The sequence below is a fragment of the Chelonia mydas genome, chromosome 7 (assembly GCF_015237465.2).
Source record: "Chelonia mydas isolate rCheMyd1 chromosome 7, rCheMyd1.pri.v2, whole genome shotgun sequence".
NCBI lineage: Eukaryota > Metazoa > Chordata > Testudines > Cheloniidae > Chelonia > Chelonia mydas.
This window is the reverse complement of record NC_057853.1, coordinates 114,932,822-114,955,599: the sequence shown is the minus strand read 5'-3', so window position 1 is coordinate 114,955,599 and position 22,778 is coordinate 114,932,822. Positions and strand designations below refer to the sequence as shown.

General features: G+C 44.7%; 1 protein-coding gene across 43 annotated transcripts in view; it reads left to right on the top strand.

Moving 5' to 3' along the window:
* The first annotated feature begins 865 nt into the window (after positions 1-865).
* ADD3 (adducin 3) overlaps positions 866-22,778 on the top strand; it is a 202,744-nt gene continuing 180,831 nt past the window's right edge. For 12 of the 43 annotated variants that reach the window (XM_043552437.1, XM_043552417.1, XM_043552418.1 and 9 more), the window contains exon 1: positions 20,811-21,107. The gene's annotated coding sequence lies outside the window, so the exon portion shown is untranslated. Of the gene's footprint in view, positions 1,045-16,741; positions 16,916-20,511; positions 21,108-22,778 lie in introns of those variants that run through there. The other 31 variants (XR_006292556.1, XR_006292553.1, XR_006292555.1 and 28 more) reach the window with 19 other exon arrangements.

Sequence of the window (22,778 nt, the reverse complement as noted above, 5' to 3'; positions counted from 1 at the left end):
CAGGAATATCATACAGTAGCATTTTATAAATTTACATACAATGTTGCCATACATATTTTACCAGGACAATAATGACCAGTGAATTATGAGTTTTCAAATGCATACTTTGTACAACAGTTATCATAGTCCTATAACAGGGGTGAACATAGGGGGACAGACTGTCACACACAGCCATAAATTGCCTCTTTTGTTCTCCTTCACAGGGCACTCATAGTACTGACTGATCTGGTCAAATGAGACATTTCCACAAGCTAAAGCTTTCTGTGTCCAGAGGGGGGGGGCAGGGGAGAAATCAGAGGACAGTCACAAAGGGTCTGATCCTCTGAGAGACGAAGCAGTCTCAAAAGACACTCAGCATCCTGCAGAATGGAGCCCAAAGTTTAGAAGGGTCTTGGGAATGCAGATTAGGTTGCATGAGCACACTGTGCTATCAGATGAAGCTCAGTACTACACATTGTACACACAGACACTTAGGCTTTTGTTTGTTTGCCCTCTTCCTCAGCATCTGCAGCATTGGCACTCCCATTGTTATGCTCTGCACTGCTTTACTCTACTATCCATTGAATTAATGACCCAAATTGCCCATCTAGCTCCTTCCCATTTCTTTGATTATTTAATTATTTGAATCATTCAAAAAAAACCCCTCAGACCTGGGATTCACGTAATACAGACCCAGATCATCTTGGAAACTAACATTAAAAGTTACTGAATTTAAAGCAGAGAGATGAGTTTTATTGTTAGTAGTTGTCATGGCAACCTGATGTGCTGGACAGTAATTCATGCTGGGCGCACATTGTTACAGACGCTGACAAGTTCAAGGCTGGTGACTTGCTGCTAAATCTTGTTGCCACAGCAATGCAACATAAGGCTAGAGCCTAGTGAAGTGAATACTATTGACAGCTCATGCCAGCAGGCTCTAGCTGATTAAAAGGGAACTCTTTAAAAAAAGAAGGGGGTAACCTAAAGAGAGTAGAACAGGAAAAAGGGGGACACGGAGATGGGGAAAAGAAACCAAAGAAACAGTGGGTTAATGACAAGAAACAGGTAAAGAGAAACATTTGTTTTAGAGGCAATGTTACTGTTTATAATGCTCCAGCCAGTCGTACTTATGAAAACTTGCAATGTACACTGTGAGGGTGCAAAAATTCTGAGATCCTTAGTCAATTTTTATTCTTTTTTTACTTGACTTGAATGAGCGTTGTAAATGAGTAGGTGCTTTAGGATTTGTCTCATGGCATTTTTAACAGGAAAAAAAATGAATCCTTAGTCTAGTTCTCCCATGACATGGGTAGTTTTGGCTGCTCTCGTTCATTCCATGGAACAGTTTAGTTAACTTTCAATTCCAAGTTAATTTCCAGTCTTTTTACCATACTTAATGGCAAAATGTCAGCTAGAAAATGCTAACGCTTGAAAGCTGGTCAGATCCTCATAATTCATTAAACGTTGACAGTGTGTTTACTACAGAGTAGGAGAAAAGAGCTCTGTCGCAGGCGAAGTAGATAAACAATAGACAACAACTCAGAAACAACATACATTAATCTCATCTACTAGAATGAGACTTTACTACATAAAACCTAGAGCTTAGATACCAAGAAATAGGTGTTTCAGAAATACCTGAAATAAACAGTCATCTCAATCTATGATGTTGTCTTATTTTTTAAATTTGTGATGTATAGCATAATGTTACTTATATGGGTGACACAGAAGTAATTTGTTTGGCTCTTACTTACATCCCATGTATCATAGATTTTCATGGCAAGTCAAGGGAACAAAGTGACACTACGTAGTTTTTTTGCTCAGGAACATTTCGGCTAAATTCTGACATCAGATTCATGTATGCATCTTGCATTGAAATTATAATGGGATATTCTGTATCTGAGGACAGCATTTGGCCCACTCTTGGTATTTGTTTTCCTGGATTTTGCTGTGCATTGTGGGCAACTTGTCAAGTTTGCAAGCATTTTGTGCATTTTAAAAATTGGCTGGAGAAACCAGGAAATGGGAAGAAGCTTGCCAATTGTGATGAAGGTTTTTATGTAAGATCACGAACTTAGTTGACACAGGTTCATCTCTAGTTGTTCATTTTAAAGAGGCCCTTCATAAAGCTATCACTAATATTTAAACCTTGAAACCTTAGTTATGAACCGGAGGTTCCTAAACTGTGGTCCTTGAAGCATTTGCTGGTGAACTGCAAACAGCTAACTGGTCACATGCTGCTGGCTCTTCCTTTCCCAGCTGTTAACTTAGAATCATAGGGTTAGAAAGGACCACAAGGGTCATTTGGTCTAACCTGCTGCCAAGATGCTGGATTTGTTATGTCTGAACTATCCAAGACAGATGGCTATCCAGCTTCCTTTTGAAAAGCTCCAGTGAAGGAGTTTCCACAACCTCCCTTGGCAGTCTGTTCCTTTGTCTTACGGTTCTTACAGTTAGGAAGTTTTTCCTGAGATTTAATCTAAATCTGCTCTGCTGTAGTTGAACCCATTACCTCTTGTCCTGCCCTCTGTGGCAAGAGAGAACAACTTTTCTCCATCTTTTTTATGAAAACCTTTCAAGTATTTGAAGACTGCTATCATGTCCCCTCTTAATCTCTTCTTTTCCAAGCAAAGCATATCCAGTTCCTTTGCTTATATGGCTTGCATTCCATCCCTTTGATCATCTTTACCACTTGTCTCTGGATCCTTTCCAGTTTCTCCACATCCTTTCTATACATTGGTGACCAAAACTGGACACAGTACTCCAGCTGAGGCCTAACCAGTGCTGAGTACAGCGGTAATATCACCCCCCATGACTTGCATGCTATGCCTCTGTTAATGCAATCTAAAATTACATTTGCTTCTTTTGCATCAGCATCATATATCTGACTCCTGTTGAGGTTGTAATTGACCACAACTCCCAGATCCTTCTCAGCAGTGCTGGTGCCAAGCCATTCTGTATTCGTGCATTTGGTTTTTCTTCCCTAAGTGTAGCAACTTACATTTGAATTTGCTGAATTTCATTTTGTTGACTATAGCCTAGTTCTCCAAAATTATCAAGATCCCTCTGAAGTTTAGTTCTATCCTCCAAAGTGTTGGCAACTCCCCCAGCTTTGTTATCTGCAAATTTGATCAGTGTGCTCTCTCTTCCTACATCCAGGTCATTAATAAAGATGTTAACACCAGGCCCAGCACAGATCCCTGTGGAAGCCCACTTGAGACCTCCCTCCAATCTGACATCATTCCATTAATAGTTACACTTTGTTTGCAGTGGTTTAACCAATCATGTACCCACTTAATGGTAGTTCCACCAAGCCCACCTTTCTCCAGCTTACGTAGCTTTCTTTACTGCAAGGAATGACATTCTGATACAACACATTCTGCTCTTTCCTACGACTATATTTCTACATAAGTGATGGCTGTAGTTGCCACAGGAGTGCTATGTGATTGTAAATGGGAGAGAAGGTGGTTCAAGAGAATGCCTTTATTAGGATGTGGTCCACACTATAATGAAATTTGAGAACCCCTGTATTATTAACAGGTTTCAGAGTAACAGCTGTGTTAGTCTGTATTCGCAAAAAGAAAAGGAGGACTTGTGGCACCTTAGAGACTAACCAATTTATTTGAGCATAAGCTTTCGTGAGATGCATACTCAGTATACATCCGATGAAGTGAGCTGTAGCTCACGAAAGCTTATGCTCAAATAAATTGGTTAGTCTCTAAGGTGCCACAAGTCCTCCTTTTCTTTTTACTGAAGTTGATGGTAAAACTCCCATTGACTTCAATGGGAGCACAGTTATACCAAATCTGAGTGCTTTCGAACATCCCATCCTGAAGGCCTTATCACTCGACCATAAAAGGTGCATTTTCAAAAAGGTTCACCTTGAGCAGGGAATATCTGTTGAAATACAACTGCCCTGTCTACACTAGAATTCTGAAATGTGTTAGTTAAAGCAGGTACTATACTGTTTTAAAAGTTCACCCTAGTGTGGGAAGTCCCTCAGCTAGATAATATTATAGATGAAAGATGGGAAATTTACTTAGTATTTATAATATTTTTTCCCTAAGAGTTTAATTTTGATGCTCTTTCTTCTCACATGTAAATACCCTCAGGTCTGTGATGATAGTGAAAGGAACGGTATAGTGACTACACAATACTCTCGTCTACAAAAATGTTTGTGTAATTAGTCATGGAGGCTGTTTTTCAGTTAGCAAAATTGTGTTACAATTCTTTAAAAATAATTTTCCTCTTCTGATTGGAGACATTTTGAAAGATAAATGCACCAATGCCCAATGCACTAAAATTTGGATGCCTATTAGGGCATGTGTTTTAAAGTTTAACAAGTCCAAAGTGTTTCTGTGCAGTAGTTGATTCAGACTTTAATTCCTCCATAAGGTCCCCCTTACCTGTTTTTCCTTATGTCCTCTGTGGAATGTAGCAAATGGTTATAGGGGAATTACTAGATCTTGGCAAGACTTGTTAACATATTAGCAAAGACTTGTTAGGGACCAAGACATCAATGTCAAGCTATTTTCTCTGACACATCATGGCATGTACAGTAGCTTTTCAGTCCTGTGTCAACAGAACCTCTTTGACTGACACAAATGAAAGCTACATACAAAGAAAAACAGCTATGAGAATACAGTTTTTAGGATTGACTGCTAGGGAGCTTTTAAAGAAAACTGAGGTGTTACAAATGTTTAGAAAAATCAATGACAAATCAATCATAACATCCAAATCTAGTGCAGGATAATGGGACACAAGAGTACAAGAAGTGTCAGACAAGAGTATCAGGTACTGCATTATGACTTGAAAGTTTTTCTTTATATTAAATCAGTGGGGACATCAGGTGCTCAGTACCTCTGAAAATCAGCACATAGGTGTCTCAGAATATGCACCCGAGTCAGTGGACAAGTTTTAGCTAAATGACTTGCCTATGGTCATATAGGAAGTCTGTGACCGAGGTAGAGATAGAATCCAAGTTTCCCACACCTATTCAAGTTTTTCCATTCAAAACTATCATTCCAGTACCATAGGAAATTTGAGAGTGGGCATCATATCTGTGGCTGGATTTGTTTTTCTAGGCAGCTGGTTGCATAGCATGGAAATACTTTTGCTAGCATGTTTTGAACCACTGATAACAATGTCATAGGTGAAGTGTCCATGTGCTGAAATAGGAGTAATCACAGCTGCCACCTTTGTGTACATACATCCTGATTCTCCATTCGCATGGGTGTAAATCAGGCGTTGTTCTATTAAAATGTCAAAGGAGTTGCACTGGTAAAAGTGAGAGGACAATGATGTCCAGAGGCGGCAGACCATGAAGCTGATTCATCGCTGTGCTGGTGAAGGAAAAAAGGGCCATTCCCCAAGCTATGCAGGTGAGGGCAGCCTTGAGAGTTGCCCAAACTTGTGCCCATGTCCCAAATGGTTCCTATGGGACACTGCAGGGGTACAGAATTACTAGGACACAGGACCTCCCCACTCAGGCCTACTTCTGTCCCCCGCCTGCCTCTCCCTCCTTCAGCCTGCCCTCCCCTCAGTTAGAATGGTCACTGCACCAGTTGGAAGGACTTCTGCAGAGATGGAGTAGAACCACTAGAACTGGCTTTGTGCCTGATGGGTTATGGGGCCCTGTTACACAAAGAATTTACTACAGAGGGTGAGGGGTGGGAATGCAGTTCCTTTCTGGTCACTTTGCATCATCTTTGCAGTACAGGGGTGAGTTTCCTCCCCACACACATTATTCTACCATAGCAATATTATTCTACAGCACACAGTCCAAGCTAGCTCTCCAGGACACCTGGACAATCTCTTTGAACCTTGTAACTTGGTACAGAATGAAGTGCAGCTGAGAGAGACTAAATGCAGTTCGTTGTGAGCAGCAGCAATGCTCCTTCAGACACCAGGTGTGGCTGGAAAAACCAGTTATAGATAAGAGTATCAGTCAGACATTCAAAAATTCCCAGCAGACTAAGAGCCCTTTTGCTGGCCTGCATCCTGGCCCCTTTACACTATTCTATTGTTGTCAAGGGGGAGGAAACCAACCAGAACTTCCCATTTATGTGAGCGTGACCCCTCCTTACCCCAGAAGTGTGCAAAGTCCCTAAAATGCAAAGGTGGAGCTGAGCTGCAAAGTCTGGATCTGGAATCCGACCTAGCCTTTCTGAAAGTTCAGGAAGGAGTTTGGATCTGGGGTTCTGGGTTGGCTCATTATAGATAAGGGACCAGCTGCAAAAATCCAAATTTGCTCCAATTTTCCCATCCCCACTGAAAACCCACTGCATGTTTCTTATGTCACTTCACATTTGTGTCCTGCTGTACGTTGTTAGTTCACTATGCTATCTAATTTCTGTTCTAAGGATTGGCAGCATAAACTGCAGTCTTGTACAGTACCATTTGGTGTCACCCTGCTTCGCACTTTTGGCACTGGGTCTAAACCCAGGTCCCAGTTCAGCAAGGTACTGAAATCCCATTGGGACTACTCACATCCTTTAAGTTAGGCACATGCTTAAGTAACACTGAATCCAGGCTTAAATGTTTAAATATTGATAAGTGCAAGTGTAGAAGTAAGGAGAACCAATTTAAACAAGGGTGCTCAAATAGACAAGTTTGAACTGGCTGATTGATAATCCTGTGGATACATGCAACAAAGCCACAATAAAATTCACCTTCCTGTTGAGAAAAATAGGGTCATCACCTCTTGGGAAACAAGCATTCATGATCAAAGAATCTCTGTAAAGTAAACAAGCAAACAAAAAAAAAGGTGTGTATATAAATATATACACACAATACTCATGGATTTATGTGACATGTTGCATATGTTTATGCCAGTCCATTCTTGTGTGTGGAAACTGAAGGTGAAATCCTGGCCACGGTGAAATGAATGGGAGTTTTGCTATTGGCTTTAGTGGGACCAAGATTCCCCGCTCAGAGATTATCAAAAGACAAGCTTCTTATGAAACCTGCTAAGTATCCACTAGCTTGACCTTTATCACTAATCAAATCAACAGTAAATATATGCACATTTTCTATTTTAATCTAGACATCTAACATCTCTAACATCTTTCTAGATAGGTTGCAAAACTGTAATGGGCCAGATGATTAGCTGATGTCAATCACTGTAGTTCCCTTGAAATCAATGGAACTATGCCGATATATACTATCTCTTCACCTCCCTTCTTTAGATAAACATCAGGAAATTCTGGATTTTCCTGCAAAAATCAGTGCTTGTTTCTCTGTACATTTTCTGCCACCTCCCCCACTACACAGAAATTATGTTTTTTTAAAACTTTTGTCAGATGATATGTTTTGTAGCATACAAATTATTCAGTTCAAAACTGTCATTATTGTTACAGAAGGTGTTTAATTCCCCCTACCCCCCTCACCCATGTCTTATGTATTCTACTTAAATGGCTGCATCAGTTATGTCTGGTGGGTGGATTTGTGTGTCTCCTCCAAATGGGAGATATGCAGCTCATTTGAGTTACAGCATCTTTGGAGTTGGATTAGGATCACTGCTCTACTCCCAATAAGGGAAAGGACTAAGTCTGAGCATGGTTAAAACACATTTTGAAAAATGACCTGGACTTGTTGGACAAAGCAGAACAAAGCATTTTAACTCCCTCACTGCATGCATGCACACATACACCTTAACCATTGATCTGCTCTGTTGGAGTTTCCCTCTCCCAGCCCCTTAAATCTCCTGTTTGTGGCCACATTACCCTCCTCTTCCTACTGCCTGAGAGCAAAATGAAGATGTCACTCGTGGAGATCCCAGCATCACTGAAAAGTTATTCACTGTGGGCTTGATCCTGCAAAATGCTGAATGCTCTTGCTCTAATTCAGCAAAAAAAGTTACGTGCAAGTATGTGAGTACTCCCGTTGACTTCTTGAGAATGACTTTGAATGGTTATCTGAGTATGTGCTCAGTGACTTCTAACATCAGGAGCTGTATTAAACTGAGCACATGCTTAAGTGCTTGCTATGACACAGTCAGAGTGCTCAGCACCCAACAAGACTGAGACCTATTGGTCTGATCCTGCACCTCATAGAATTTTAATGGCAAATCTGACTTTGGCGGTATAAGTTTGAACTCTAACTAGCTGAGAAGGAACTCACTCCTGACATTAACAGTCACTGGGCACATACTCAGTTAAACCCATCCACAAAGTCTGTTTGGAGATATAGGGCCCTTGAAACTGTGATGAGCTAAAGATCTTAGGTTGTGATTAGTCGATTGTCAAAGAAACTGCAGCTCTTTCTATGGTACATTACCAGTTTGTTAGCCTCCAAAGAATAAAGGATTTAATATCTCTAAAAATTGTTTACTCTTGTCATTGGAAATCACGCTAAAATATGGGCTTGAATTTTACTTGCTTCAAATGGACTCTAGGAGTAGCATTTGAGTTATATGTGCAGAATCTGAAGTCAAGCATTACTTCTCTTTGGAGCAAAACAATGCTATATATTGTCTTAATGACACAAAAGAAGCAAAACTTTTCTTCACTGTGAAAATAACAATTTAGGCAATTCATCTATTTTTAAAAGAATTTCCCATAAACTTATTTTCATCTGTGACAAAAAACCAATAGATGTCAGTGCTGATTTTATCTCTGTATATTACCTTCAAGTAATACATCAAAGATAATAAGAATTACCTTACCCAGAGGGCCTTGTGCTTAAATTTATGCTCTAAACTCGGCAAAGTTTGTGCGGTGAGGTGTAACGTCCAGGTCCCTGATGTATCCAGAGTAGGGCTGTCAATTAGTCGTAGTTAACTCACGTGATTAACTCAAAAAAATTAATTATGATTAAAAAAATTCATTGTGATTAATCGCACTGTTAAACAATAGAATATCAATTGAAATGTATATAATATTTTTGGATGTTTTTCTACATTTTCAAATATATTGATTTCTATTACAACATAGAATACAAAGTGTATCGTGCTCACTTTATATTATTATTTTTATTACAAATATTTGCACTGTAAAAATGACAAAAGAAATAGTATTTTTCAATTCACCTCATACAAGTACTGTAGTGCAATCCCTTTATTGTGAAAGTGTAACTTAAAAATTAAAGGTTTTTTGTTACATAACTGCACTCAAAAACAAAACAATGTAAAACTTTAGAGCCTACAAGTCCACTCAGTCCTACTTCTTGTTCAGCCAATCACGAAGACAAACAAGTTTGTTTACATTTACAGAAGATAATTCTGCCCTCTTCTTATTTACGTCACCAGAAAGTGAGAACAGGCATTCGCATGGCACTTTTGTAGCCGGCGTTGCAAGGTATTTACTTGCCAGATATGCTATACATTCATATGCCCCTCCATGCTTCGGCCACCATTCCAGAGGACATGGTTCCATGCTGATGATGCTCATTAAAAAAATAGTGCGTAAATTAAATTTGTGACTGAACTCCTTGGGGCAGAATTATATGTCTCCTGTTCTGTTTTACCCACATTCTGCCATATATTTCATGTTATAGCAATCTCGGATGATGACCCAGCACGTTGTTCATTTTAAGAACACTTTCACAGCATATTTGACAAAACGCAAAGAAGGTACTAATGTGAGAGTTCTAAAAATAGCTACAGCACTCGACCCAAGGTTTAAGAATCTGAAGTGCCTTCCAAAAATCTGATCAGGACGGGGTGTGGAGCATGCTTTCAGAAGTCTTAAAAGAGCAACACTCTGATGCGGAAACTACAGAAACCGAACCACCAAAAACAAAGAAAATCAACCTGCTGGCGGCATCTGACTCAGATGATGAAAATGAACATGTGTTAGTCCACTCTGCTTTGGATAGTTATCAAGCAAAACCTGTCATCAGCAAGAACGCATGTCCTCTGGAATAGTGGTTGAAGCATAAAGGGACAAATGAATCTTTAGCGCATCTGGCATGTAAATATCTTGTGACACCGGCTACAACAATGCCATGCAAACGCCTGTTCTCACTTTCAGGTGACATTGTAAACAAGAAGCAGGCAGCATTATCTCCTGCAAGTTGTAACCAAACTTGTTTGTTTGAGCGATTGGCTGAAGTAGGACTGAGTGGACTTGTAGGCTCTAAAGTTTTACATCGTTTTATTTTTGAATGCAGTTATTTTTTTGTACATAATTCTACATTTGTAAGTTCAACTTTCATGATAAAGAGATTGCACTACAGTACTTGTATTAGATGAATTGAAAAATACTATTTCTTTTGGTTTTTACTGTGAAAATATTTGTAACCAAAAATAAAGTGAGCACTGTACACTTTGTATTCTCTGCTGTAATTGAAATCAATATATTTGAAAATGTAGAAAACATCCAAACATATTTAAATAAATGGTATTGTATTATTGTTTAAGAGAGCGATTAATCACGATTAATTTTTTCCATCGCTTGACAGCACTAATCCAGAGTTAGCAAACCTGACTGCCCTAGAGGGGAGACTTACCTCTATAGAGGACAGATGGTGATTTCAGCTGTCTCCTATGTTGAGTTTCTACAGAAGGCAGGATTAATTTACAGCAAACTCCAATACAAGCATGCTGGTATGAACCTCCTCACAGAGCCACTTAATCAACATACATTCCACTGCCCTGCTCATGACCTTTTGCACCAATACTTTTGTGCTCTTCTCCCACAGCTCACATGCAAATGTAGGTGTGTTAGACTTCCCACGGGCACCCTGCTCCCCAGGTGCAGTACTAGATATGGCACACTCTAATTATGGGTGTTGCCTTTGTTCAGAATCATAGCTCTCTTTCAACAGATAACTGTTAAAATGGTTTTACTGTTGAACTGATATGAACTTTTGACTGAGTTTATATGTGCTGTGTTCATGAATAGGGATTCCTGGATGCAAAAAGAAGTATTGTGCTCCTAATACATTTATTGAATAATCTGAATCCTGGATTAGAGTTGCCTTTAAAAAATGTACTTTAAAAATGAATTTTTTTTGCCAAAAATAACTACTATTTTGCTCACATTATTAGAACAACAGGATGTTCTGTCCTGCCCTAAAGGGACAAAGCGGAAATGAGAACTATGTTTTTCTTAAATGATCTGAGATACTATTCTTCTGGGCCAGTGCTGTGAACTAGTGGTACTGCTCTGAGAAAGACACAGGCTTGATTTTTTTTTCAATCTTGGTATTTTGCTCCCTACGGGTCTGTTTCTGATTCTGCTCACATTGATGTTACACCAGTGCAACTCTTTTTGACTTCAGAAGGATTGCTCCTCATTTACACCAGTGTAAATCAGATCCTAATTAAGACAGGAGTCATTGGAAGCACTCTGGCAAGATCTCACACTGGAGAATAGTGGTTGTATACTTCTCAGTTATAGCTACTGCTGGTGCTTGGGTGTCTAGAGCTCCGCATCCAAGAAACGTAATTCTGCTTTAGCTAAAAGAACGTGCAGTGGTTTGTAGAAGGGAATACAGAATAGCTTGAAGAGAATACAGAATTCTCTTGCTTGAAGAGAATACAGAATAGCTGTTTTAAATTTATAAAATGCAATTGATAGACGACGGTGGAAGCAAGGGGGCATCCTTCCTGTCCTCTTTATCCATAGGAAGGGGTCTGTGGTTTGGAGGAAATGTGAAAGTAATGATTTGTACCTTTGTGGTCTGTTATACTAAAGTTTGACAGGAAACACTTAGGACTTGATTTGGGAAAAAGTAAATCAGCTCTCTATGGTATTTACACACCCCCCATTACTGTAGCATCTGAAGATCTCACAGTCCTTAGTGTATTTATCTTCACCACACCTATGTCTCCCCAAAAGCCCAGGAAGAAATCTGGGCTTTGCAGGAGCAGGGAAAGGGAGAGCTTGAGCAGCAAATTCCAGAGTCAAAGAGCCTTCACCAGAAATATCCTGCTAGCTGCTATCTTTCTTTTAAACCAAGGAGACTCCAGATAAAGGAGACGCCACAGATCTCAGCTGTGGCAAGGTATGTTGGGGAGAGAGGCAATCCCCCAAGTAACCAAGTCCCTAACCATTTAGAGTTTATAAATTAAACCCAACACCATGAATTTCACCTTGAAGCCTGTTGGAAACCAGTGCAGTGTGTAATATGCTCTGAGTGCGAAACTTCCTTTAATAAGTGATCTACCACATGCAGCAGTAGCTGTGATTTCTGAATGGCTCCCACACCTAGCCCATCCATAGTGTATTACAGCAATCTAGTCTCAAAGTGACAAAGGCATGGATCACGCTGGCAAGATCTCACACTGGAGAACAGAATAGTGGTTGTATACTTCTCAGTTATAGCTATTGCTGGTGCTTGGGTGTCTAGTACTCCGCATCCAAGAAATGTAATTCTGCTTTGGCTAAAAGAACATGCAGTGGTTTGTAGAAGCTTAGTGTTCACCTGAGAGACACCTCTCACATCCCCCTGATGATGGCTGCCTTTATATGACCATTAGTAATGACGTCAAGAGAGAGATCATGCTTGGGGAGCTTTTGAGGTCATTTGTGCAGAGAGAACACACAGCACCATTACTGCTTGGCAGTTTGCCATACGGCTGTCAAAGCTGTAATGACTTCAAAAGAAACCAGAAAACAGAAGAGATGGATTGAGGACACAATGCCCTTGATTGGAAAAAAAGACACCCAAGAAACCTGATAGTAATTTCTTTTTAATTGTACTAGAGTAATTCTGCAAGAATGTCCCCTGAGCTGCCTCCTAAACCACAGCTGTGTGAGGAATTATCCAGCTCTTCGTTGAAGTAACTCTTTACAAAAATCTATGTAGGTCATTAAAGTGCTAATTTTTTTTTTTTATGAATCTCTGGGTAATGTTCTGATTATGTCTCCATGGGGAATGAAGAACTCAACATGAGATCCATGCCACTCCCTCCTCCTTTCCTGGAGCACTCTCCAGACTGGCTTGGCATAAAGCAGAGAAGCAAATGTATGTGGCCTGGCCAAGTTTCTAATGAATAGCTTAGCTACATCCACCAATTAGATGCATGGCCTTGTACCGTGTGAAAGGGTTTCAACACCACATAAAGTGGCACCTTATTCCTAAGAAAGGTGAATATCGTAATTGCTTCTTGGATTTTTTTAAATACATTTTGCTGAATACAGAAAACGTGCCAGGAAAGAATGTCACTGACAGCAAAAAAAAAAAAAAAAAAAAAAAAGGAGAAATGGGAGTTAACTTCCAAGGAAGTCTTACAGCTGTATTTATTTCTGACTATATTATTATTAGACTCTGTGATGATGTGCTTCTATCTCAGTCTACAATGGTTTTGATTTGTTTCACTTGTAAAGGATTTTGAACTTTGAGTCTGAACCTCAAAGAAGAACACTTCTGGCTGGAAGAATCTATTACCAGGTCCTTTTATTCTGGATCAAGCGGTTGCATTTCCCACACAAAGCCTAAACAATTATTTTTCCTGGTATAATACATCCCTACTATCCTCCAACTGGACAGAGATAGCTATAAAATATCTCTATTTACTGCATCACCCAAAGAATGCATTGCATAACATGGAATTTGCCAAACTAGAACAGGTCAAGTTTAGCTAATCTATGGTGCCCCATGACAAATCCTTATAAGGAAGGAGCAAAACCTCTATAATATAACTAACCATGAAATACTATACCATGCAGGGAAAGTTTCTTCTTGGGATCTGCTTATAATCAGCCTATGTTCTGAATAATTAGCATTGGTCATCCCTGTAAATTTGTTCCCCAATTAATGTAACTGCAGAAGCTATCTTATGCACAGGAGATGCAATTTCGTCCTATAGTAAAAACCCAAGCAAGGACCTTCACGATATTAAAGCCCCGCTGTGAGGCTGCCTACATGTGAGAGGGATGCCTCTGAAAATCAAGTTCTGAGGGACTTGATCAAGGTCACACAGGAAGTCTGTGTCTCAGCCTGTAATATAATCTGATTCCCGGCCTACTGCTTTAATCACAAAACCATCCTTATACTCACAACCATGATTGAACTTCTGCATTTCTCAAGTTTTTCATGGTCAAAGTTGGAATTTTAATATTTTATGAACATAGGCATTTGCAGTTGATTTCTTTTATTTTTAAAGACAAAATAAAAAGGGAGGAAATAAATGTGCAAGATGCAGTGATATTATTTTGCACAATTCCATAAATTTTACACTGCATTACTCTATGAGTACGCAAAAATCCTCACCACTTCAAATCTATACAGAGCAGCAGGTGAGCTCGATATTGTATACATATACATATTTACTGTCCATGCCAAAGGTGGATTTTAATTGCTTGTAACTTTAAAATATGTAAATGTTTTAATTTTTAAATATATAACTTTATTTTCAACATGTTTCAAACTTCTCTCTATATATTCATTGTAAATACTTTTATGCCCCATTAATGCAGTATCTTAGCATCCTATTGGGATCTAGCCACACGTGAAATTAGAAGTTTTTGTCCTTCATCCTACAGTTTTGCATGTGAGTCATTTTACACGTGAGCTGTCCCATTGATTTCAATAAGCACTGGTGCATGTTTGCAAGAATGAGACCTTTAAGAGCAGCTATTTTTATGTCCCATGTGTAAAAAGTCTCATTTTTTAAAAACATGAAGAGTATATTTTTTCCACCTCTCAAAATGGCTTATGGATATTGCTCAAACTTTCAAAAAAACACAACAAAACAGAAATTTAGTTTGAAAGAAATCATAGGCAATTTCAGCCCCAAACTGGAATTTTGAGAAAGTTATAAGCAACTGAAAATGGTGTTACAGTAAAGGCTACATTACCATTTCAACTGCAGAGCCTTTTCTATAATGAGAATATTCACATATCTTACACATTCCTTATACATTTAACCACCTTGCCTTTTTTGCGTACCTCCCCACAATGTCACCACTTTTGGTGCCAGAGCCTTCTCCTCTGCAGCTCATTCCATTTGGAACAGCCTTCGGCTGTCTTTCAGCTTCATCAATTCTCTATCTCGTTTCAGATTTCATCTCAAAACTTTTCTCTCTATGCCTCTTAATGTCTTTTTCCCTCTACTATTGTGTAACACAGTGTTTCTCAAAGACCGGTCCATGGACAAGTGCTGGTCTGTGGTAGCTTCCTTACTGGTCCCAGAGATTTCCCTGACACAGTTTAGGAAGGCAGCAAGTGAGACTCTGGTATCAAAAGGCTGAGAAACACTGTAACATATTGCATATCACACATATATTACATAGGTAACTTTTTATTATTAAATTTATAATTGCTTATGTCCATAAGTAGGGCCTTACCAAATTCACGGCTGTGAAAAACGAGCCACAGACCATGAAATCTAGCTATTGAAGGGGGGTCTCAATATTGCCACCCTTACTTCTGTGCTGCCTTCAGAGCGAGGCAGCTGCCGGCCAGGCGCCCAGCTCGGAAGGCAGCACTGCTGGCAGCAGCAGTACAGAAATGGGGGTGGCATAGTATGGGGGTCGTCACTTTTGGGGGGCCCTGGACCAGCCTTTTGGGTGGGAGATGTGGGCAACCACCCAGGATGCCTTGGTCGGGAGGGGGCATCATGGTCACCCCCCCCCACACACACACACAGCTAAGGCTCCTTTAACCCCTGAGCACTGTGCCTGGAGCCGGGGAGGGGCAGGGCTGGGAGCTCTTTCCATGCACTGGGCTGCAGCTGCTAGTCCTGGCTGGACTGGGAAGGGACAGGACTTCCTCTTCCCCTGAATGGGTCACAGCCACCTCCGGGAACTCCTCCCAGCTGCAGGAAGCTCTGCGGCTGCTGGCTGGGAGCTCAGCTTTGAAGGCAGCACCACCACGAGCAACAGGGCAGAAGTGAAAGTGACAATATCATATCACGCCACCCTTACTTCTGGGCTGCTGCTGCCAGCAGTGCTGCCTTCCGAGCTGGGCGCCTGGCCGGCAGCTGCCTCGCTCTGAAGGCAGCACAGAAGTATAGGTGGCAATATTCAATAGCCCCCCTTCAATAGCTAGACTTCATGGTCTGTGACCCGGCCAGCAGCTGCCTCTCTGTGGCCACCCAGCTCTGAAGGCAGCAGCACAGAAGTAAGGACGGCATGGTATAGTATTACCACCCTTACTTCTGTGCTGGTGGTGGGGGTGGTAACTCAGGCCTGGGCTCCCAGCCAGCTGCTGCCACTCTCTGGCCACCCGGCTTGGAAGGCAGCGCCGCCATCAGCAGCAGCCCAGAAGTGAGGGTGGCCATACTGCGATCCCCTTACAATAGCCTTGCAACCCCCGACAACCTGCTTTTGGGTTTTCTGGGGACCCCCTCAGTTACGACCTCATGATATTTCAGGTTTAAATATCTGAAACCGTGAAATTTTAAGATTTTTAAAGTCCTACGACCCTGAAATGTATCAAAATGGACTGTGAATTTGGTAGGGCCCTATCCATAAGGCAATTCATTCATATGGAAGATGATACATATTATTGTTTGTTGTTATTCCCTGGAACTGCATTGCACTGTCACTATTCTTTACCCATACACAGTAATTTAACAAGTAAAGATGGCAAGGAAAATATTCAGGCAGCATATCTGGCAGTTTATAAAGTTTATCTGAAGAGTAGCAAAGATTCTTTTGAAAGTGGGCAATTCCAGCTTTTCATTGAGTCATGCTCAAGCTTTTACTCAATTACTCCCTTAATATTAACCTTGACCTCCTCTGTTTATGCCATTTTCCCAGTCCAACCTCCAACTGTTTCCCGTATTTTGGGAAGGAAGTGGGGACGGGGGCGGGGGCGGGGAGCGGAGGAGAATCATGTCTCTTTAAGAAAAATGCTTCTTTGCTCCTGCCAGCGCCTAGTGGTAATATAGAGCCTCTCTAGTAAGTAACACACTTTACTATCCTCCAGCTTTGGAGCTGCTGCAGTGTGTCTGTGCAGCACTGCAGAATCCCCACCTACAGAAGAGAAAAAAACACACACACACACACAGACATTGGCCAAACAGGAAGCCCTGGACGGCCGTTTGGTAAGTAAACTAGCAAATCTTGTATCCATTTCTTAAACAAATATGTAAAAGGTGTGGGGGGGTGGATGGGAAAGGTTGTTCATACACATTTGAAATAGATTATGCTGCATGCTGTTTTCTGCCGCTCTCCCTGTGTCCCTCAACTGCTGGAGAGACAACTCCCCCTCGTCTGCCCTCAAAGCACTTTTTGCAGTATTAATCAGCATAAACTTTCATGCAACAAGAAATTTGGGAAGAGGGAGATTTTTTTTTTTTTTTAATGAGAGAAATATCTTGCTTTTTCCTCCAATCGCAGAGCCAAACATGGCAAGTCAAACGACATAATGCCATCATGTGCCTGGCAAAATCCCCATGTCCTAAAGCATCAAAAGGATGTGCTGATTTCCCGCCCCCCCCCCAATTTTCTGAAATAATCTGGGGGTGAAGGGGAGAATGAAGGGGAGTTGAGCACTAAAGTCCCAGATCTTAGGGTCAGCAATCGGAGGGGGGGGGAGAGAAACTGGGGGGAAGATCGGTGTGCCAAGACAAGCCTTATGCTTTCCTCCACCCCCTCAAAATACAAGAGGGTTGGGAGGGGGAGTTGCACCATCCTGTGAGGGAGGATGGAGCGAGTAGTGAGTGCTGGGGGAAGGAAGTGTGGGTGTGCCGGTGTCTATGTGAGTGGTATCTGTGCATGGGGGAGATGGAAAGAGTTGTATATGGAGGAAATGGAGTGCAGTGTGTGCATGCTGGGTGTGAGCTGTGCGAGGAGGAATAAAATTGTGAATGTTATTTAAGACGCAAGGGAGAAATGGATTGAATTTGGGGGAAGGCAGAAAGGTGCCTGGGGAAATCATTCGAATTTTGGGCAGGGGTTGGACGGTGCCTGGACGAAATGGCTTGAATTTGGAGAGGGGGAATGAAGTTTGTAGGGGGAATATGAAATTAGATGGGGTGGGGGTTGATTCAATATATGCGGATAGAGTGTGAATCGGAGAAATGGGAGAGAAATTAAGTGAATTGACGGCTGGATTGAGGAACTGAGTTGCCTGTGGGGAAAACGGTGTAACAGTGGGGTTTTTAGGGGGCATGGAGTAAGCGGTAGGAATACAATGGGTTGGGGTAACTGAAGGCGGCGTGCAATGAGGGGTAGGAATTAACTGGGATGAATTAATTGGAGTAACTGCAGGGGTTGGGGGGGAGAGGGGGTAGGAATTAACTGGCTGGGGGTAATGAGGGAAGGGAGGGGTAGAGATGAATTGGGTGGGGGTAGCTGCAGGGCTTGGGGCAATGGAGGTGTAGGAATTGACATGGGGTAATGCAGGGCTAAGGAGTGGTGGGGCAATGGATGTGTAGGAATTAAGTGGGGGCTATGGGCAATGCAGGGGATGGAGGGGCAATAAAGGGCTAGGAATTAACTGGTGGTAGGGGCAATGGAGAGGCATTGGGGCATAAGGGCATTGCAGGGGTTGGGGCAGTGCAGTGGTGGAAGGGGCCTGGAGGGGCAATGCAGGGGATGGGGAATGGAAGAGCAATGCAGCGGCTTGAGGGGTCGGGCAATGCAGGAGCTGGGGGGGGGCAGGAGGAGTAATGTAGGCGGTGGAGGGATTGGGGAAATGCAGGTGCTGGGGGGGGGAGCTGGAGGAGCAATACAGGGGTTGGACTTGGAGGAGTTGGAGCAATGCAGGGGCTGGGGGGCCTGGGAGGGTGGGGCACTGGAGGAGTAGGAATTAACTGGATGATAGGGGCAATGCAGGGGCTGAGCAGGGTGTCTGGAGGAGCAATGTCGGTGGTGGAGGGATGGGGCAATGCTGGTGCTCAGGGATGCGCTGGAGGGCCGGGGGGGGGGGGCGATGGAGGAGCAGGAATTAACTGGTGGTAAGGGCAATGCAGGGGCTGGAAGTGGTGGGGCACTGCAGGGGAGGCTGGGGGGCGGGAGGAGCACTACAGGGGATTGAGGTGATGGGGCAATGAAGGGGTAAGAATTAACAGTAGTGGAGGAGTTGAGGCAATGCAGGGGTAAGAATTAACAGTGGTGGGGGGGTTGGGGTATTGCACGGGGGCTAGGGGGAGCACTGCAGAGTCTGGCGGTGGTGGAGCAATAGAGAGATAAGAATTAACGGTGGTGGTGGGGGGATTGGGGCAATGCACTGGGGGCTGGGGGAGCACTATAGGGGCTGGAGGTGGTGGGGCAATGGAGAGGTAAGAATTAACCGTGGGGGGGGGGGGTTGGGGCAATGCACGGGGGCTGGGGGAGCACTATAGGGGCTGGAGGTGGTGGGGCAAAGGAGAGGTAAGAATTAACGGTGGTGGTGGGGATTGGGGAAATGCACAGGGGCTCGGGGAGCACTATAGGGGCTGGAAGCGGTGGGGCAAAGGAGAGGTAAGAATTAACGGTGGTGGGGGGGATTGGGGCAATGCACAGGGGCTGGGGGAGCACTATAGGGGCTGGAGGTGGTGGGCAATGAAGAGGTAAGAATTAACTGTGGGGGGGGGATTGGGGCAATGCACGGGGGCTGGGGGAGCACTATAGGGGCTGGAGGTGGTGGGGCAAAGGAGAGGTAAGAATTAATGGGGGGGTGGGGGGGTGGGGCAATGCACGGGGGGTGGGGGAGCACTGGAGGGCCTGGGGGTGGGGCAATGGAGGAGTAGGATTGGGTTGGGGCAATGGAGAGGTAAGAATTAACGGTGGAGAGGTAAGAATTAACGGTGGTGGGGGGGATTGGGGAAATGCACAGGGGCTGGGGGAGCACGATAGGGGCTGGAGGTGGTGGGGCAAAGGAGAGGTAAGAATTAACGGTGGTGGGGGGGTTGGGGCAATGGAGAGGTAAGAATTAACGGTGGTGGTGGGGGGGTTGGGGCAATGCACGGGGGGTGGGGGAGCACTGTAGGGGCTGGAGGTGGTGGGACAATGGAGAGGTAAGAATTAATGGGGGGGGGTTGGGGCAATGCACGGGGGGTGGGGGAGCACTGTAGGGGCTGGAGGTGGTGGGACAATGGAGAGGTAAGAATTAATGGGGGGGGTTGGGGCAATGCACGGGGGGTGGGGGAGCACTGTAGGGGCTGGAGGTGGTGGGACAATGGAGAGGTAAGAATTAACAGTGGTGGGGGGGGGGGTTGGGGCAATGCACGGGGAGCTGGGGGTGCACTGTAGGGGTTGGAGGTGGTGGGGCAATGGAGAGATAAGAATTAACAGTGGTGGTGGGGGGGGGGGGGTTGGGGCAATGCACGGGGGGTGGGGGAGCACTGTAGGGGCTGGAGGTGGTGGGGCAATGGAGAGATAAGAATTAACAGTGGTGGTGGGGGGGGTTGGGGCAATGCACGGGGCGTGGGGGAGCACTGTAGGGGCTGGAGGTGGTGGGGCAATGGAGAGATAAGAATTAACAGTGGTGGTGGGGGGGTGGGGCAATGCACGGGGGGTGGGGGAGCACTATAGGGGCTGGAAGCGGTGGGGCAAAGGAGAGGTAAGAATTAACGGAGGGGGGGGGATTGGGGAAATGCACAGGGGCTGGGGGTGCACTGTAGGGGCTGGAGGTGGTGGGGCAATGGAGAGATAAGAATTAACAGTGGTGGGGGGGGGGGGTTGGGGCAATGCACGGGGGATGGGGGAGCACTGGAGGGCCTGGGGGTGGGGCAATGGAGGAGTAGGATTGAGGAGGGGCAGGGGTAATGCAGCTGGCTCAGGGGAGGACATGCGGCCCCTCGGAAGCCGCCCGCCCGCCGGCTGTGGAGGGGCGAAGGCCCCAGCGATCTGTGGGGTGCGTGCGGGGGGGCGGCTGTGCCTGTGAGGGGTCAGAATTAACGGGCTGGGTAGGGCCAGCGGGGGGGGGAGGGAGAAGAGGCGGGAGCGAGGGGCGGAGCTGCTCCGCCCCGCAGGCCCCGTCCTTGCAGAGCCCCGCCCCCCCGCCGCCGGCCGACAATAATAGACAGCCCCTGCGGCCCCCCGCGCGCAGCTCGGCTCCTCAGCCCGGCGCGGGGCCGGGACAGATTCAAACTCGGCCGAGCGTTGGCGGCGCCCGCCGCGGAGAGGGACGGGCGCGAGCGAGCCCATGGGGGAGGGGCCGCTGCCAGATAGGGAGCCGCCAGCGCGGGTGGCGGGAGGAGGAGCCCAGGTGTCCCTTCCTGCCACATCCGGAGCTCCGGCGCCCCGCCCCCGAGGTGCGCTGTAGCCGAGGAGCGGCGGGGGACGCACAAAGGCGCGCTCGCTCCTGAGGTAAACAAACGTCTCTCTCCTGCCCCGGCCTTGGGGGGCGATTCAAGACTCGCCCCCCCCTCCACGGGGGGGAGCTGGCCGGGACGCCATGTGCCCCTCGCCCCGCGCATAGACTTCTTTCCCTGGGGGATGGTCCCCCAGCGGGGGGCTGCGTGGGGGGCCGTTGGGAGGGAGTAAGGGGGTGGCGGCGGGGGTGTGAGGGCTGTGCTTATCCCTGGCCCCTCGGCGGGGGGGCGTTCACATTGTTACACGCCCCACGCGGGAGACGCTGTGCCCGTGCTCTGCGGAGCTGTGGGGTGTTTGCCTGGGAAGCCAGTGGGGCTGGGGGGAGAGTTTCAAGGGGGGCACCTAGAGAGGCATTCACATTGGTGTATCCCACCACGTGGGAGATGCTCCCCCTCCGCCCCCACCTCCATTAGCTCTGTGGGGTGTCTGGGAAGTCAGCGGGGCTGGGGTGAGAGTTTCCTAGTGTGTACGGGTGAGGTGTGATTTATTGGGCATCGCATGTGGAGATCCACTTGAGGAGGGTGTGAGTCAAACGCTTCCTGTTCTCCCCCCTCCCCATCATTCAGTCCTGGGAGCTAGTTACCCTAAAATCCAGCTGGGATGCATGTCCTGGGTGTATTTTGTTTTTTGGGGGGCGGTGGATGTTTGGGTGAGAAGGATGGCTTTTGAAGGAGGGAGAGGAGAGAAGTGGGGCTTTATGGCTCATCCAAATTTAGTTCAAAACATTGGCTCACAACCCCACTGGGTTCAAAATTAATGTGATGGTTTGTGGGTAATCATCTTCGGGTGGGTGGAATTGTTTCTGGGGCTGTTGCAAGATGTTGCAGTTTGGATGAGGAAATCCTAAATAAAAAGGAGGTATCTAAATGTCTGAAACATACCTAACAAGCTTCCTTTGTGTTCCTTTATAAAATAATCTAAAGTCTGTTCCCTCCTGTTTCTTCCCGATTCATAGAATATCAGAGTTGGAAAGGACCTCAGGAAGTCATCTAGTCCAACCCCCTGCAATTGAGTGTTTATGTTTGGATAGATCTCATGCAAGCATGTTGTGTTTACATGTATGTGTGCATCCTGCTGGGGCTGTTGGGCTTGGGGCTATGTAAATAAGTGGACTGAAGGGATTACTTGATGCCACCAGTATTTAGGGGAAAAGAGCATATCACTGTGAATTGGATGATCTAGGGTCCCTTGCACCCTCTGTAATTGTAAAACCTTTGCTCGCTCTATTGTTTCCATAAGTATAAGAACCTAGTAGTTGCCCATGGGCCAGAGCCATCACTTCCACAGGTGTGAATGAATCATTTCCCATCCATATTCAGAAAAGAAGTGGTATTCATGTCGGTCCTTCCCCCCATTCTTGTTAGGCTGAGTAATATGATAGAGGTTGAAATGCAGTTGTTACTTTCATAGATATGAGTGTTACAGGGCTAATGTGGAACTTTATCTCAGTGAGGGTGTTTTCCTAGAGAGGAGCTGACAATGGAAGCGTCTTTCTCTTTACTGCGGTGCTGATCTAAAAAAAAGTAGGATTTAAATAAAATGTCATCTCTGTTTGGAAAAATGTAGTATCAATATGTTGAGAGTCTTTAAACTACAGTGATGGGAAACTTTGGAGAGCTTGTAGGTCTGTATCTAGGAGAAACTTTTCTAAACCTATGTTCAAAG